The 18170-nt window shown below is 42.6% G+C and overlaps 1 long non-coding RNA gene across 2 annotated transcripts in view; it reads left to right on the top strand.

Annotated features, from left to right (window-relative positions):
- The window catches only part of LOC110346337 (uncharacterized), a 42410-nt gene that overhangs the window by 2170 nt on the left and 22070 nt on the right, over positions 1-18170 (top strand). The gene's annotated exons all lie outside the window — the stretch shown is intronic.

The raw sequence follows: 18170 nt of genomic DNA, 5'->3' as shown, positions 1-18170 counted from the left end.
CGAGCTAAATGAAGTCTGAAGAGTGTTGAATGTGGCAACAGGAGGACTTTGATAACTTTGGAGAGAACTCTTGTCAGGCCAGCGAAGAAGCAGGCAGGTGGCTGTGAATTTAAGGGGTCAATGGGAGATGTGGAAATACAAATAGTGAGGTGAGGTAGCACTCTCAGGACAGGAAAGGGGGAACATTGGTGGAGATTAGGCTCTGGCCAGAGAAGGTCTGGAAGAGGGTCCCTCTTTTTTTCTTGGTAATAGCAGAGGAAGAAGAGAACAGAAGTCAAAGGAGAGGGTGACTGATTGAAAAAGAAACGTTCTCAGGAGCTGAAGTTAGGATGTGTTTGTTACGTGAAAAAGTAAAATGAAAAACCAGTCTGGTTGTTCCAGAAAGAGAAAAAAATGGCAAACTGAGTGGATATAGAGAGCAATAGAACATTCCAGAAAAGAAAATTTTGTTATCATCAAATCTGGCTAAGTTTTTGTATTTATAAGATTTATAATCTTATTTATAAGGTTTTTTTTTTTTTTTTTTTTTGGTACCAGGGATCCAACTCGGGTCCTTGCACTTGCGCAGCAGGCGACAAAACCACTGAGCTAAATCCCCGGCCCTATAAGCTTTTAATAAAGAGATTTAATCTCAGATACACTGGTGAAAAACTAGGCCTTGTTTCTCTCTCTGTAAAAATGAGAAATTATTAATCTTCTAATAATGAGCTCCCTCAAAGATGTCCACATCCTGATCCCCAGAACCTGCAGAGTTGTCACCTTACACGGTAAAAAGAACTTTGTAGATGTGATTAAATTAAAGATGTTGAGGCAGGCAGATTACCCTGCATCATCTGATGGGCTCAGCGAACTCTGAAGTTTGCTTATAGGAGAGAGGCTGGAGGCCCTGAATGAGAAATGCTGGTATGGAAAGGGAAGCAGAGGGGAAGAGATACTACTTCGCTGCTGGTTTTGAGGTGGGAGAAGGAGATGAAAGGAGCTGAAAATGGGAAAAGCAAGGAGATGTGTTCTCTCTGGGAGCCTCCAGAAGGAACCAATCTTGCTGACACTTAACTTTAGTCCAGTGGGGCTAAGGTTGGACTTCCTCTCTCCAGGACTATGAGATAATATGTCTACCATTTGAAGACGTTAAGTGTTTGGCGATTGGGTTAGAGCAGCAAGAAGTAAGGATTTTGATAGCTATAGATATCAACTCTTTAAATCTGTAGATCACTTTCGGTAGTATTTCCATCATAACAATATTTAGTATTGAATTTCTGAACATAGGATAGCTTCAAACTTATTTCTGTGTTTAAGTTTTTGCAATGATTTTATATTTTTCTGTGTACAAGACTTGTGTATATTTGTTAAATTTATTCTATGCATTTTGTTGTTTTGATACTACTATGCTTAGAATTTTTCTTCATCTTCTTTTTGAAATGTTTAGTTTTACAGATAAAAATGTACTTAATTTTTCTATGGTGATTTTGTATTTAGTAAGCCTGCTGAACTTATTAGTTTTAATAGTTTTTCCTATGATGAGCATTATCATTATATATGCCTAAAATGTACCCATACATGTTTTGCTATAAAAAAGAAGCAAACTGAAAAAAAATGTGTAGAATTGTATTGAGTTTTCTATATACCGCATCATAGTATCTACAAATACAGGCAGTTTTCTTTCCAAAAAAAAAAAAAGGGAGGAAATGGATACAAGTTTGAGAAAGGTTATTCTTTTCCTTCTGTGTAGGTTGCCCAAAGAACAAAGATCATAGCTGGGCATGGTGGCCCACACCTGTAATCCCGGCTGCTTAGGAAGCTAAGGCAAGAGGACTGCAAGTTCAAGATCAGCCTGGGTAATTTAGCGAGGCCCTGTCTCAAAATAAAAATGTAGAACAAGCGTGAGGATATAATGGTAGAGCATTTGCTTAGCATGTATGAGGCCCTGGGTTCCACGCCCAGCATCCCCATACACCCCAAAAGAAAAAAGATCCTATGTTTTATCAGAATAATGTTGTCTGATTTATGCTGACTTTATGATGTCCTTGATAACTTAACAGAACAAAGTTTCACACACAGGAAAAAAACCTTCATCATCATGTCACTGGCTATGTTTATTTAAAATATTTTATTGTCACTTTAAATCAAGTATTATTTCACAGTAATTTATGATCCTACCCACATGAGATGTTCACATTGCATTATTATTACTACTATTATTATTATTTGCTTCCCCCAAGGTGATTTTTTTTGGAGACAGGGTCTTGCTGTGTAGCCCAGGCTGGCCTTGAACTTGTCCCAGCCTCCCTAGGACTGGGATTACAGGTATGTACCATCAGCCCAAATTGATATTAAATGATATTTTTTTTTGCACCTAACACTGTCTTTGAGATTTGCAGAGGGAAAACTGCAAAGGATTTATCTTTTCATAATGCAAAAAAAGAAGTGATAGAAATAATTAGATTTATTTGATTCTTACTATGAGGGAGCTGCATGGAAAGAGCTGTCAAAGCAGAAGAGATACTTTGTCTTCCCCAGATTAAATTTGTGTGGTAAAGCGTTAAACGCAGATATTTCAGGAATTATATAGTGTATGAAAAAATCCCTAGAGGTTTGTAGATGTCCTCATTGCACATGAAGTTTCTTAATGCTGTTTTTCCTGATATTAGACAATCACAGCATGGTGTTATCATCATAATTTCAGTTATTTCTTAAAATGGTACCTCAATCACAACTTTAATTTGAATGTAGCATCTACTAGGTCGGCAATTTTCAACTGGGGAACTCACATTATTTAATTATAGTTTTATTTAATATGCACATACTTAAGACCTGTTACAGACTTGTCAAATCACTGTACTTGATGTTCTTTATATATCCTTAGTATATTCTAACAATATGTTTTGCATGTTGATGGTATATTATGTCAGTACTATTATATTTTATATGTAAAGATTTTTTTTCTCTGTATGGTACTCCATTTTTATAAATGAGACATAACATCTACTCTTTGGAGGTAGGGCTACTCATTACATTAATAGATATTTTTTCTAAAACATTTCTTATCCTTTATTATTTCAGTTTGTGTGCCAGAGAACAACCAAATTTCCTTGCCCGTTGTTTTGTTCTTGCTATAAACTCCCAGCAGATCTTTCATGTTTGAACACTGTTAGTAATAGGTTAACCACTGCCATTTTATTTGGTCATTACAGATAGATTTTTTCTTACTTGGGTGCTCCCCTGATGTTCCTATAATCAACGACAGACCAAAGTGCCCATCTTCAGCACAGAGTGGCTGTCTCAGAGCCAGGTGCTGTAGGACTGTGCTTGGTATATTTGGGTGTAAGATTCTGACAGCATCATTTAAACATCTTGAGACCATATCAGTGACTGAGTCAGAATTTCTAGAACTCTAATTGGACATTGATGCATTCACAAAACAACTAACTCTAAATCCAGTGGAATAATAATTCATTACCTAATAATTCAGTTACCTAATAAACTGATGAGAGATGATAGTGGGTTTTGTTAGGCATTTTGTTGATGTTATTTTAATGTTCTATTTTCTGGATGTGGAAGGCATCTCCTTCTCTTTTCTCTTAAGCAATCCATAACTCGTAACAATTTGGTATACTATGCTTTGGTGACCCGTGATGAACTATGTGCGAATATCCTTTTTTCCCTCCTTGGTGTCTCCAAAATGTGGAAGCTTTCAATGAGGATTCTTATTTCGTGGCAATATTATTATTTGAATAGGTTCAGTGAGAATGTGTCTTCCTTGTTAATAGAACATAATTGGAAACATTGATCACGCGCCCTATAGTCTGCCTGGAATATCATATTTGAGAATGATGATCATTTAATCAGAAATGACCAGACACTTGGGTTAACTTTATGCTTAAGCTCCCTTGGAAAAACTAGCCTGGTACCTGGCTTACTGAGCCCTCAGCCTTACCTCCGAGGAAAGGAAGTCAATTCATGGCAGGCCCAGGAACTTCAGAATATTTAGGGGACCTCAAGATGAGAAGGATTGGCCCAAATATATAGGCTTTAAAAGTGAAGTTGATGTCCAGTTCTTGGCTTAGCTTCTTAGCCTCAAGAGGCTTTCAAAAATCTAATCTGAGATTCTTTATCAAAACTTCCAGCAAACTTAAGAAAGATTATGATAAATGTTAAATTACCATTCTTGCTGATTCTGTGGAAATAGTGACCAAATCTAAAAGACCACCCTTATTTTGCAATCAAGAAAAACTTCTCTTTCAGATTATCTTTGTCAAAAGAAGAATGACTAAAAAGAGAAGCTTTCATGTTTCTATGTATAGCACATCCTTCCTGGTTATCAGACACCAGCCCTGTTCATTGCCTTTGAGTTTTCCTGTACCTCTTTACACATTGCATGAGCTAATGACTGTGTCAACTAGCTCTGTCTTGTCTGATGAGATTTAATTGCCTTCTTTCTCCCACTCTTTGTGGAAGAATCAGTTTGGCGACCGATCTTCAAACTAGACTGCATCCTATTGCCTTGCCCAAATGGTCAGTCCACACCAAATTTCCAATCCTGCCAGTTTTCTTCAGTATCTCACTACAAGTCCCCAAACTAACTTTTCACATTTCTCTCCCTCTAGCCTGAATCAGCATCACCAAAAATTAAAACCTGAGTGCCCAGATCCCTAGCAAAACTTTAGGTTGCCTTGCAAGTAAGTGGCTTTGTCTCCCAGAATCCGAGGAGCTTCTTCAAGCTGAAGCCCTATGACTTGGTATAAACCTTGACGAGCTCATCACCTCAGCAGGCCATGGACAGGTAGGAGCTCTCTCTGGCCAAGCCACTGACTGCTGGATTGAGGAAGTGCAGCAGAATGCTCAGGTCTGCGTGCCCTTGTATGAGAGGAAGCCATGACTATGGACAATAGCACCAACAGCATCAACATCTTAGCTTCAAGAAACTCAAGGAGTGGTTCTGGGCATTTTTCTCCCTCTGTATTCTTGGAATCCTCTTAGTTGCTAATTCTCACAGTTCAACTGCTGGCTCTTTACTTTAATATAACTTTTATTTCACTTTTCTCTACGTTAGGCATCCCTCCTTTAAAATGCCCGATCTCCAGTTTCCCCAGACAGCTCACCTTTCAACAGATGGTTCAGCTGCTTTTATAGGAACAACACAAGCAAGAGTTACGGAGAGACTGTTTCTTAGGCCCTGCTCCTGCCCACTCAGGAGGTTAGGCTTGCCTGGAGTTGTTCAGTGATGGCTGGAATCCACCGGGGCTGTCACTGCTGAGCTTTATCAGAGCCCTGTGCAACCTCCACAGCTGTGGTTAAGAAATGCCTGCATCCTAGGGATGGGATTTTAGCTCAGTGGTTCCAGTACCTGGCTTGCAAGCACAAGGTCCTGAGTTCGATCCCCGGTACCAAAAAAGAAAAAGAAAAAATGCCCACATCCTTGTGTACTTCAGAAATGGAGAGCCAGCTGACTACAAAAAACCATGGTGCCCACACAATTTCTGACTGAAGACCCATTCCTGTCCTTCCTTATGGCTCCTATAGACTCAGTGATGACTCCTTTACATTATTTGTTTCTCTAAAACCCCTGGCTCCTTTCCTTTTCTTTCTTTCTTTCTTTCTTTCTTTCTTTCTTTCTTTCTTTCTTTCTTTCTTTCTTTCTTTCTTTCTTTCTTTTCTCCCTCTCTCTCTCTTTCTTTTTTTTTTGGTACCGGGGATGGAACCTCCCTTCCTTTTCTTTGAGATGCTCCTCATTAAAGAATGTTCTCCTCATGGCACAGCCTGAAACAGTCACCTCCTTCATTGACAGGCGAATTTTGCCTGTCATGGCACCAGTGAGGTGCTCCTTTGATGGAGCCAGCACATCACCCGGCCTGACCCGCTGGAGTGACAGCCGTCTGTGTCCTGAGGTTCTTTTCCATCCTTCTGTCATTTAACCCTGTGAACAGCCACCCTTTCAACATCTCAGTGGACCTATGGCCCCCAGGTGGCTGTGCAGTTGTGCAAGGGAGCTCTCCCATACTGTCTGGAGTCTCAGATGCTTCTCAGGCAAGACAGTTGTACAACACATCCAGTTTTGGCTTTGTTGGAAGGAGGAAGTAACATTCAGGCAGCGGAGGTCCAGTCTGAACAGGCTTTGGGTGGCAGGCCAGAGCAGAGCTGGACAGGAGCAGGTACTGCTTAGGTCCAGGAAGCTGGCTTAGTGACCAGTATAAAGGCCAAGGGTGAGCCTGTGGGAAGTTTTAAAATCTAGAAGGCTGGGAAGCCCCAAAGAGGTACTATCCAGAGGATAAGACTGGCCAAACAATGAAAGTTCGAGGCTAGCCTGGGCTACATAGTAAGACCCTGTTTAAAAAGAAAGATAAAGCAGAAAAACTGGCCAGAGGCATGGTAGGGGAATGGACAATGCTGACTTTACGGCACGTTGCGGGTGGGTGGTAATTAGTACTGTGTATAGGTACCAATGGTAGGACAGTAGTGATGCATGGGCATCCATTAGGCCTTGGACTGTACTTCCAGAATTAGATGAAAACTGAGGCTCCTGGGTACTCAGTGGAGATGGAACTGAACCTTGGTGAGGAGGGTGTGATGGCTGCAAATGGGGCTCTGCTATGGGAGACGGGGTGCACTGTCTTATTGATGTCATCCAGAGGGCCAGCATTTCAAGGACCTAAGACCATTCTAGAATTCAATTTTTCAGGAGCTTCTGGTATCACAAATGCGTAAAGGACCCTTCAGGATCTTTGTGAGTCTCAACATGACCTGCCAAGGACCTGGAATCTGGGTCCTTCTGGATTGAGATCATGACAGAATGCATACCCGCATTCTGACTTGCCCCATGAAACATTTTAGAGCAGTCGCAGAGGCAGAGCTAGCCTCCCTTGATTCCTGCACTTTGGGATTCCTTACAGAGAGGCTGCAGGACTTTGTCCAGGGGCTGCTGAATGGAGGCACTGGCTTGTAGTGGTAGAAGATAATGCTGGGGCATTCTGATCAAGCTTAGCTAGGATTTTTTTCAGAATGAAGGATCTTCCTCAAGTTAGGGTGGCCGTGGCTGATTACTATTATTCGGGTGTGTATGGCAATTTTAGCCAAGTTGGTGCCTAGAGCCTTGTTGTTTGAAAACTCGAATGACTAAAAGTCAAGTTCATTCCAAGTGTCTGCAGCTGTTTTCCAGTTTCTTAGAGCTGTCTCAAGCTCTGGTAGTCAGAGTTCAAGAACCATGGATGCAAGTTCCATTGAGTTCATCTCTCCATATATTAACATCTATTTTAATGCATTTGTGCACTGGGAGTTGGCTTTGAACAGAACTGGGCTCTTTGTAAAACTGGCAAAAGAAAAAAAGTCTCCAGCAACATGGCGGCCCCATACACATGGGTGGGAGTCTTCCAAGTCAGGCAGAAGTGGCACAGCAGATGTAGGGTGAGTTTGGATGAGGGCAGAAGACAGCAGGTTTTCATGGGAGTTATAGTTTATCTGGGGGCCCAAAGAATATTTCCTTTATTTTGAGGAGGTGATGAAGTTTTTGAGAACCTATGGTAACCAGAGGATTTTGATGTTGTAAGGTCTTGCCACTTGATTGCAGATATCTAATCAAGTCAACTTCAAGTGTTTTGAATACATATTTGAGGGAGGGGGTGCTAGCCCTCACATGTGGTAAAGAGAGGCCCAGGAAATAACTGAGTGAAGATACTAGTCAAGCATGGCTTTGCCCCTGTTCCAGGAGACCCTGGAGGACCTGCGAGTCCTTGGAATCCACACGGGTGGCTCAAACTTCTGAGTACCATCATATTCATGTCCAAGAGTGTCTGGAAGGCATCCCTCTTGGCCCACAGGTACAAACCTAAACTATTTGCTCTCAGAAAGTCCAGCTTTATGAATGGACTGGCTTCTCTGAGTTGACCACATGAGTTGAAAATACTCAAAAGTAAATAGTTATCTTGCTGTGATGTCCCTGATTAGGGCCACCAAGACAAGATCTGGCCCTAGTGAAGAAAAGATAGTAGCTAAAACTATTTACACGGGAGTTGTGTGAGTGTGCAACATAGTTGGAGCTTAGTTTCCCTTCCAAATGGACTTCTCTTGTCTTGGTGGGCCCTTCTCTGATTCTAGGCAGTTCTGTTTTAGATGAAGCTCCTCATTTTCTTTACAAAGACATCACTTCCTGGTGGATGTGACTAAGTACTGGCTAACTCTCCATAGAAAAATTTCTTCCAGATTGTCCTGGATGAGAGACCTGAACTTCAAAAGATGGATATGGCTTTTAAGCTGTGTTTCTGATATAATCTGAATGGAGGACACCTAGCTAGGATAGTTCTGGTTGTAACCAGTTCCACATCCAGGTATCTAAGTGAGAATAGGACCAAGGGCTGCCAGTTAAACAGGGCCAGAGCAGGGATGTGCCCAGCAGGCACTGAGGCAGCGATCAAGGAGCTCAGTGGGGTTTCTCAGAGCAGGAACTCATCTGTGCCGTCTGTACAGGTGTGGCTCAGAGTTCAGGAGGCTCCCAGGTATCCTGCAATCTGTTGTGACAAAGATCATAATTACCTGAAATTCCACATGTAGCCAGATACTTTCTGCCCTTCGACTCGAGGCAAAGTGTTGTAATTCCTGGTGAATGACATTCTTGAGGGCTGGGGCCTGGATAGAGCTGGAAAGAAGCATGCATTAAGCAGGGAATGTGCCACTATTCCCTTGGATGGTTTGACCTCTTGGTGACAGTGTGTGTGTTCAGGGTTGTTTGGGGAAGCATACATGAGTGTGCATGAGAACAAGCCTGTGTATCATTGTGAAGGGCGTGCAGCAAGGGGTGGCCCACTGCCCTTATAGAAGAAGCCCACCAACCCCATTCAGGCAGAGCCTGATGAGCTAGTTATGAAAGCAAGAAGTAGACTCTGCACACCTGCATCTTCCACCACAGTCATTTCCTTCTGAAAGAGAGAAGGGAGTTGAGTCTTCTGGGGGGACATGCTGCAGTACAGGTGTCTGACCTCCCCCTGAAAGGCGACTGGTGACCTCTGCCAGCTCTGGCTCCCTTTCTGGAAGAAGAAGAGATAGCAGGCTCACACACTCAAGGTAGGCCTGGAACCCAGCCTTCTCATGGTTCAGCTGCAGTGGAAAGAGTCCGGGGAAGCTGTCAGCCCCTGTGGTTTAGGCCCACTCTTTCCAGAAGAGATTATTCAGAGCCTCCTGGAAGGGCTGGAGATGAGCTCTTTCTAGTCCAGGCATGGGCTGGGAGACAGCAGGCCATGACTCATGCCCAGACTGGTGCAGGTAAAGATGAAGCCAGTGGCCTTGGCAGTGGGCTTCCGCTTGCCAGCAGGGCCCTGAGAAGGAGCTACAACATCTCCAGCTACTTTAGAACCAGTGCAGAAGATATTTGATTGTCACTGTGTCTGAGGAACAGTTCATAAGGTACATAAAGTATTCTGGAGATAGTCCAGATCGAATCCATCAAACTGGAAGTTGATTTGGTCAGGGCTGAGAATCCATGCGAACAGTCACAATGTCAGCTTGGCTTCTGCAAACCCAGGTGCACCCAGCTGTACCCCTTCCACACCCACTGCATATTCTGCCACCACCCCCAGGATCATTGGAATAAATTTCCAGCCATTTCTAGAACCATCCCAGGGACAGGAACTAATGATCCAACAAAGAAGTTAGAGGTAAAAGAGGTGAAAATTCCTTTTACAACATGTAAAGCACCAACAATGTAATGTCTTCATTACATGTCCTTGCAGTCAGTTTTTGTATCTGAGTTGATCACTGGTGCTCATTGGCCCAGCCCTGTTTTATGGTGATTACCCTACAAACCACCCCATCCATCCCACAAGGGTAGGTTATGAATAGATGAGATACCTCAAGAACCATAAAATCCCAACAAATTCACCAATAATCATTGCATGCCTCTAGTTAAAATTACCAAGCAAATTAACCCTAACAGCATGGAATGTTTCTAATTAATGTTATATTCAAACAACTCAATTTCTAACTCAGCATTTCAAATTAAGTTTCATCACCAACTGCTTTAACAAAAATCGTCTCTAAAGACAACTTAATTGAATTAAACGACAAATTACATCATAGGACATATTTAAGAACATGTGGCTATTTGCCAAGCTATCTTATGATAAAAAATGTTGCTTGGCATTTTGGTATTATCTGTATTTTCTAAATATAAATCTGTCATATGATTTTGTACATTTTTTAGCAGAATTGTCCACACGTAATCACATGTTGAATTATATAAAAAACTGAGCATTTTCAAATTTTATTTATCCTACCATAAAGGTAACATAATAATTGGCAAGTGTACCCCTAAAGTAATTCATTGATAATTTCTTTCCCTTGAAGTAATGAACGTCCAGAGTCAAACTTACATGATTTCTGTGTAAGTGTATTTATCTTGATATTTTATGGCCTTCCTGATTTTTATAGCTTGGCATCTTGTAGAACTGCTCCAAATCAACACATATTGGATCTTGATTTTACTTTGTTTTTTAATTTTACCTTAAATATTACCCCATGTCATTAAACAATTAATGATATATAGAAAGCCTTTTGAAAACCTAATTAAACTTGCAAATAATAACCTCACGTACATATATTAAGATATTTATGAACCAACACAATTTTAACAAAAGTGATACAATTCAAATTGATCAAATGACTTGTGGTGATGATTGAGGGGAATCAGGAAAAGTAGAGGGGGCTGGAGTCTAAGCCCTGAGATAAATTCAGCATTCTTTCCAGATTCCTATATCCAACAATAGTATTCCTTTTTCTTTTAAAAACCAGCAGGGAATTTTGCACAGAACAATAGTCTCTATCTTTCCAATTAAAGAGAAAAGAAAACGGCTTTATATTTATGACTTCCAACTGTACACTGATTGGAGGCCGTGGCTTGTCAGTTCTTTCACGCCTTTGGCGATTTGAGGTTAAGGACAATTTCCTCTTCTGGATGCTCTTCTTTGCTTTTGGCTGAGTCATCCGAGAGGCTGGATCAGTTCACCTGGGCTCATTTGCACTTCCCCTGGTCTTGGGACCAGCGTCTCTGACATTTCAGTCACCACCGTGAAGTTCCAACAGGGTTATGGGTACCTATTTCACCTTTCTGTTTCCTTTTTTTTTTCTCACTGTCTGTCTGTCTGTCTGCCTGCCTCTGGGCCCTCTCTTTGAGCCTTTATTTCAGTCCCACCGCCAAGTCAACATACTCTGCCCAGGTCTCACAAGGCCATTCCTTGGGCCTGGAATAACAGCTGTTCCAAGATCTCAGGGTCAAAACTAAACAACTCTCAATGACTTTGAAGGCTGTGTTTTCTATCTCAAAGTGATCGGGTAAAACAGCAATTTGTTTTTTGGAGTATCTACTCTATGTGGGTCTTGGGCTATGCATTTCACTTGTATTATTTCTGGTCCCCCAAACACAAGGAGTTACCATATTGCATGAGCCCCTCCATCATTTTATGTCACTTCAAGGAAAAAGCCCTACCAAAAATACTGCAGCCTACCACTGATGGCTAACTGCAGTCCAATTTCAGCCTTGTTAAAATATGGAGGAAAAAAGTGCATCTCAGAGTTGATGATACAGAGTTTTACAGAAACTGAGGCCCAGAAAAGCTGGGTAATGTGGCCAGGACTGCATCACCCCAGCGAGGCAGAGCATCTTGAGATTCAGGTTTGGCTTGTCCCACTACCCCATCTTGCTGAAAGTTTGAAAGATTTTTTCCTGAGGGGCTTCATGTTCCCTGCCTGCCTGTTCTCAGGAACCAGCATCCAGCCACCCTGACTGCCACCAGAGCCCAAACAACAACCCTTTTGAGATTGTTTCCCCTCTCTGCGTAGCCTTATTACAGAAATGGTGCTTTCTGCTGTTGCTGCATTATTTGGGGCGGGGTGGGATCAGAGGGGAAGAGGTGCCTGCAATGCCTTCCCCTCTGGCTCTTTGCTCCTCCACACCTGGCCCCTGAGGCTGTGCAGGGACAGACACAGTGCTGGCAGGGACAGGTAGAGAGCTGGTAGTGTCTGGGGAAATCCACCTCCTCTCCTCAGATCTCTGGATCGTCTTTGTTTCCTGCATTTGTTCATCTGTCGATCTAATCAGTACTTTCAGAAAACTGGTGCCTCACTGATAGCCCACGGGACCCATGGCCCAACACACCTGTTCCTGTCCTCGTGGGAGGCACAACCTCCTGAGGGAGACAGGTGTCCTCCAGGAAGCACATAAATAGGTGTAAAATGACAAAAGTGACAAGAGGCTCTCCGGAAACACTGGGGCAGAGACAGGTGGAGCGCCCCTCTATGCTCTCCCCCACACATCAGACCCACTTTACAGCTTAGGTTGAGGCCATGTGATATGCTCCAGCCAAGGATCTTGGGTGGCTGTGATGTGTGTCACCTCCAGGGAGAGACTTGAAGAGTTGACTTCTCTTTCAGACCTTCTCCTACTTTGCCTTGGTGACCTTGGGGACCATGGGATCCAGCATAGCTACATATTGAAAGAGGGCTGCCCAACCATGTTAAGTTGCTTAAGGTAAAATGAATGTGAGCTGTGCTGAATGAGATTTCAGGTTTGATACCGCATTACTTGTTCCTACAAAGGAGAGCAGAAAAAGATAAAGCCAGGCAAAGAGCCAAGAAAGGGATCTTTAGGGAAGTAATGTTTAAGTTGGTTCAAAGGAAGGGAGGACTTGACTTGGAGAACAGTGTGGGGAGGAGCATTCCAGGCAATCTAACAGCATGAGCAAAGGCCCTGTGGTTAGAAGGTGAAGGACTCACCTAATGGATTGGACAAAGGACAGAGAGACAGAAGGGGTACAGCAGGAGAAGCTCACTGGCTGGCTGATCTGGCATCCAGGTCACATGCTGGGAAGCTCTGGTGTACAAGTTCCACTGGGCTTCCATAGGCTGCCTGGTCTGATATGGAGAACTAGCTTTGCCTCCTGCTCCTCAGCCCCTTATGACCACCCAGAAGCCATCTTGGCAGTGCCTTTCCTGTGTCCCCCGCTGTGTTGCCCTGCTGTCTTCTTCCTGGGAAGGAGCAGCATTGGAGGAGAAACCAGGATACCACAAAGGAGCCAGAGGGTAACTGGGCAAGAGGACTGGCATCAGATGCAAGAGTCACAGTGACCTGTGAGGCCGAGGCTGGGGGAGGGCTCTTCTGACCTGAGACCCCTCCCAGGAAGCCACGCCTTACTCTCAGGACTGGAGCAGGAAACACAGCAGCTTGGTTACCCAGTTCTCATTTCTGGAGAGCCCAGAGGCACAAAGTGGGTGCCAGAATCTGAGCAGCCATTTGTCCCCACCTAAACTGCTGATATGTCCTCCTTTGTCCCTGTAGTCTGAGAAGGACTACCTCTTCTCTCTCCATACACACCTCTACCTGCCACACACCTGTGGAAAACCCCACAAGAACTCCTCTCTGAGCATAGAGCAAGCTTGGACCTAGAGTCCAAGGACCCCCAAGCTCTGGCCTCTGAATATCTCATCCACGGTTACCCCTTGGTATCTGTGGGGACTGGATCCAGAAGGCCCCCTTCCCTGCCTGTGGATTCCAGAATCCAAGGACACTCAGATCCCTTAGAATAGTTAATCTTGACTGTCACTAACCTCACCGTTGAATCCACTTATGAGTCCACTGTTGAACAGGCTGTTCAGAGGTGAGGTATATTTGGAAAAAACCAGATCACTGGGGGCTTACCTTCACAGGGTGCAGTGGACTCTTGACTTAGGAACTCACTTCATTTCTGAGGGCTGGTTGTAACTCAAGTCAGTCAATTGAAGGTTCAGGCTCCTCTACACAGCCTCCAGAGTCTCTCTCCTGTGCACAGGCAGATCTCAGTGTCCTTAGAGAGACACTGGTCCAGGATTTCTCAATTAATCCCACACAGGAAAGAATGTTCTAGTTTCTTCCAGAAATCTTTAAGGGTTAAATCTGTATCTGAGACCATCTAGAAGCACAAGTGGCTGGCATTCAGGTTGTAACTCAAGGCTTTGGTCATAAGTTAAAAACAAAATTTTGGTTGTTTGTATGTCAGGCTGGTCATAATTTGAGGATCCACTGTATACCTTGTGTTCTCTCTCTCTCTCTCTCTCTCTCTCTCTCTCTCTCTCTCTCTCTCTCTCTCTCTCTCTCTCCTTCCTGGCTGCTATGAACAGTTGAACAGCTGTCCTTTGCTGTACCTCTCCACCATGATGTTTCTGCCTTGCCACAGACCTAAAGCAATGGAGCCACCAACCATGGACTGAAACCTCTCAAACCGTGAGCCAAAATAAATCTTTCCTCCTTTAAGTTGTTTATGTCAGGTATTTTGGTCACAGTGATGAGATGCTGACCAATACTAATCTTTTGGTAGACTCATATTTCTTTGTGTTCCTCAATCCTAGTGATCCTTTGCTCTACTGCATTCCTGATCTGTATCACGTCCAATGAATGGACTTTGTCTTCACCTAGAACTGCTCTACGCCTGAAGTATCAAATACAAACAGCCCATTCTCTGACCTGAACCCTGATATTCCCTTGTTCTTGGGGATTCATTTGAACTGGAAAGTTATTCTGGACTTTCTCCTCTCTGCCTTTATACACACTCAAGCCTCCCCCACTCCACAATGCTGTCTTTTCATCCTATACTCCCCTCTTGTCTCTTCTTCTCCTTTTTTTTTCAGAGATACTATTTTATTTTAAAAATGTATTTTATTAATGTCTTAATTTGACAAAATTGGGTTTCAATGTGGTATTTTCATACATATGTATACCTTGTCTCCAATTATCCTCTCTTAGAAGCTGCCTCATTTCCTTCCTCTTATCTAATCATATCTTGTCTCCCTTTTACTTTCATGTCATCTTTTTAGAGTCCACATATTAGAGAAAACATGATTTTTGTCCTTCTGTGTCTGGAGCTTCACATGATGATCTTCAGTTTCATTCATTTTTCTGTAAATGACACAATGTCATTATTCATGGCCGAATAGTACTCCATTGTATATATGTACCACATTTTCTTTATGTGTTGATAGGCACCTGGGTTGAATCCATATCTTGGCTATTATAAATTGTTCCACAATAAACATGGAAATGCAGGCATCCCTCCCTATCAGTGGAATTCAATTCTCTCCACAATTCTGGTCAAAATCCAAACTGGACAAGAAATGAATCAAATTTCCCCATAAGGGCAACATTAAATCTAACCACTGAATTTGATTTGGTTCTTGTCCAACTCAGTTTGCAACCAGAATCGTGGAAAATAATACGTTTGCGAACTGAAGGAGCACTGTAGTATGCTGACTTTAATTCCTTTGGGTCTATACCAAGAAGTGTTAAGATGGGCTGTGGTATGTTCTTCTACTTTTAATTTTTTTGAGGAAATTCTGTACCGACTTCCATAGTGGCTATACTAATTTACACTCCCACCAGTAGTATAAACGGGTTCCTTTTTCCTCACATCCTCACCAGCATTTATTATCTTTTATATTCTTTTTTTTTTTTGGTACCGGGGATCAAACTTGGGACCTTGCGCTTGCGAGGCAGGCGCCAGAACCACTGAACTAAGTCCCCGGCTATCTTTTATATTCTTGATGATGGCTATTCTGACTAAGATGAGGTGGGACCTCAATGGTTTGCATTTCTCTAATGGCTAAAGACTGAACATGTTGGCTGGGTATTTAGCTCAGTGGTGGTGTTGCCTGACTCACAAGTGTAAGGTCCCGAGTTTGATCCCTGGTACCAAAAAAAAAAAAAAGACTGAACATGTTTTCATATGCTTACTGGCCATGTTTTGAAAAGTGTTTGTTCAACTCATTTGCCCACTTATTGATTAGGCTATTTGATTTTTTGATGTGTTTTGAGTTATTTATATAGTTAGATATTTGTCCTTTTGTCAGAAGAGTAGTTTCAAAGACTTCTCTCATTCTGTAGGCTGTCTCATCACTCTGTTAGTTGTTTTCCTTTCTGTGAAGAAACTTTTTAATATGCTGTATTCCCATTTGTTGATTCTTGCTATTATTCCCTATGCTATTTGACTCCTATTCAGGAAGTCTTTGCCTTTGCCTTATGGCTTCAAATGTGTCCCCTTATGTTTTCTTCTAAGAGTTTCAATGTTTCAGGTGCTATACCTAGGCCTTTGAAACATTTTGAATTAATTTTTATACAGGAGAAAGATAAGGATCTAGTTTCAATCTTTTACATATAGCTATCTAGTTTTCCCAACACCATTTGTTGAGGTTATCTTTCTACAACATAAGTTTTTGGATCCTTGGTCAAGAATCAGATGGTGTAGTTGTGTAGGTTTGTTTCCGTGTCTTCTGTTCCATTCCACTGGTCTATGTGTCTATTTTGGCTCCAATACCATGCTGTTTTTGTTACGATGGCTTTGTAGTATAAGTTTGAAATTGGACATGGTGATGCTTCTAGCGTTACTCTTTTTGCTTAGGATTGCTTTTGACTATTTTGGGTCTTTTGTGTTTCTATATGAACTTGAGGATTGTTTTTTTAGTTGTCTTAAGACTTAGAATTTTGATGAAGATTGCATCGAATCTGTAGCTCACTTTTGGTAATATGTTCATTTTAACAATATTAGTTCTGTCAATCCATGAACTTGGGAAATCTTCCCATCCTCTATGTCTTCTTTTATTTCTTCTTTCAGTGTTCTGCAGTTTTCATTATTTTATTCTTTTGAAGCTACTGTGAATGGAGTTGTTTTTGTTTCTTTCTTGGCTTCATTATTGATATATAGAAAACCTATTGAATTTTTAATGTTGATTTTGAATCCTGTTACCTCTCCTTTCCTCTCTTTTTGCCCTTAGCTTATTAAAGAGTGACACCTTCATTGGATAATTCCAGCCCTTTCCAATCACTCCCGCTTTGTAACACTCAATCTACCCCTTTCATATCACTCTACTTACCGAAGTCTCCAGTGACTTCCAGATTATCAAACCCACTGGATACATTTCAAAACTTATCTGTCTGAACCTCTTCCTACTCATCAGCCAGTTCTTCCTTGTTGGAGGCTCAGGGTCTTGCTCCTAGTATCTCTGTGCACAGCCTAGTGCCTTCTGTCTGTCTGTCTGTCTGTCTCCCTGCCATTTCTCATCCACATTAGAATCTCTATCACCTCTACAGTGTCAACCCTCTGATAGATATCTTCAGCCCTGCTATTGCATCTAATGTTTAAAAAATTATTCTGTAACCTACAGCTTATGTCTCTCACTGCCCCTCGAATATTGCCATGCAGCCGACCACTCAGTCCACATTCCTCAGGAGGATCTGTGCTTGGGCTTTGGGGTCTGCTCTGCCTTTATTTTCACTCCCTGCCCAGTTGTTCCACACTCACAGGCTGAGTTTTGATACATGCAGCCTGAAACTCCTTCTGCTCTTTCTTCTCTGCCTCATTCTTACTCATGCTCACCCCCCCCAACCCCCCCCAGGGCATAATCTCTGCCTGAAGGTCTCCCTGTCTGTGTCCTCAGGCAGAGCCTTGGGCCCTCTCCTGGACATGCCTCTGTTGCACATGTGTCACAGCCTTATCTCGAAGGCATCTGCTCACATTTCTCCTTGTGGATAGGGACCAAATCCCAGTATCTTGCATCCCCAGCACCGTGTCTGGAGAAGAGGGGACACTACTCCACCTCTAGACTTGTCATGATGATGTGATGTGTCTGTGTTTAGTCAGTTATGAGAAGGTTTTCTATCATTCACAGCCAAAATATCCTCACTGGATTTTTTTTGGTACCAGGGATCGAACTTGGGTCCTTGCGCTTGTGCAGCAGGCGCCGAAACCACTGAGCTAAATTCCCGGCTCCCTCACTGGATATTTAATGAATGGTATTTAGTGAATATGCCTAACCAGAGCTGATCTTCCCTTCATTCTGAGATATTTGAACAGAGTCCTGGCTTTCTGAGTTTCTGTTTCTCCCTGTTGGCTTCCCTCTCCACCCGCCTGCCCAGCTCTTCTTAAAATTCAACTGAACAAATGAATGTTGGTCACATTGAATTAACTCTGTTGGTCTCAGGTGAGAAGACTGAGTCTTCACCTTGTCTGCAAAAGACTCCTTCCTTGAGAACCTTGACCAAGACGAGCTTGGCTGGGAGACGGGCTTGTAGTGTGTTCCCTAAGAGCCATGGGCCCTCATCGCCAGAATCACCTGGCGCTTTTAAAAGTGTGGGTCCCCAGGTCTGTCCCAGAGTACCTGGTTTAGAA

The sequence above is a fragment of the Heterocephalus glaber genome, unplaced genomic scaffold, assembly GCF_053883595.1.
Source record: "Heterocephalus glaber isolate CG9 unplaced genomic scaffold, H.glaber_assembly_v1.0 deba00001004, whole genome shotgun sequence".
NCBI lineage: Eukaryota > Metazoa > Chordata > Mammalia > Rodentia > Bathyergidae > Heterocephalus > Heterocephalus glaber.
Note: the sequence above shows the minus strand (reverse complement) of the source record. Positions and strands in the feature narration are given on the sequence as shown.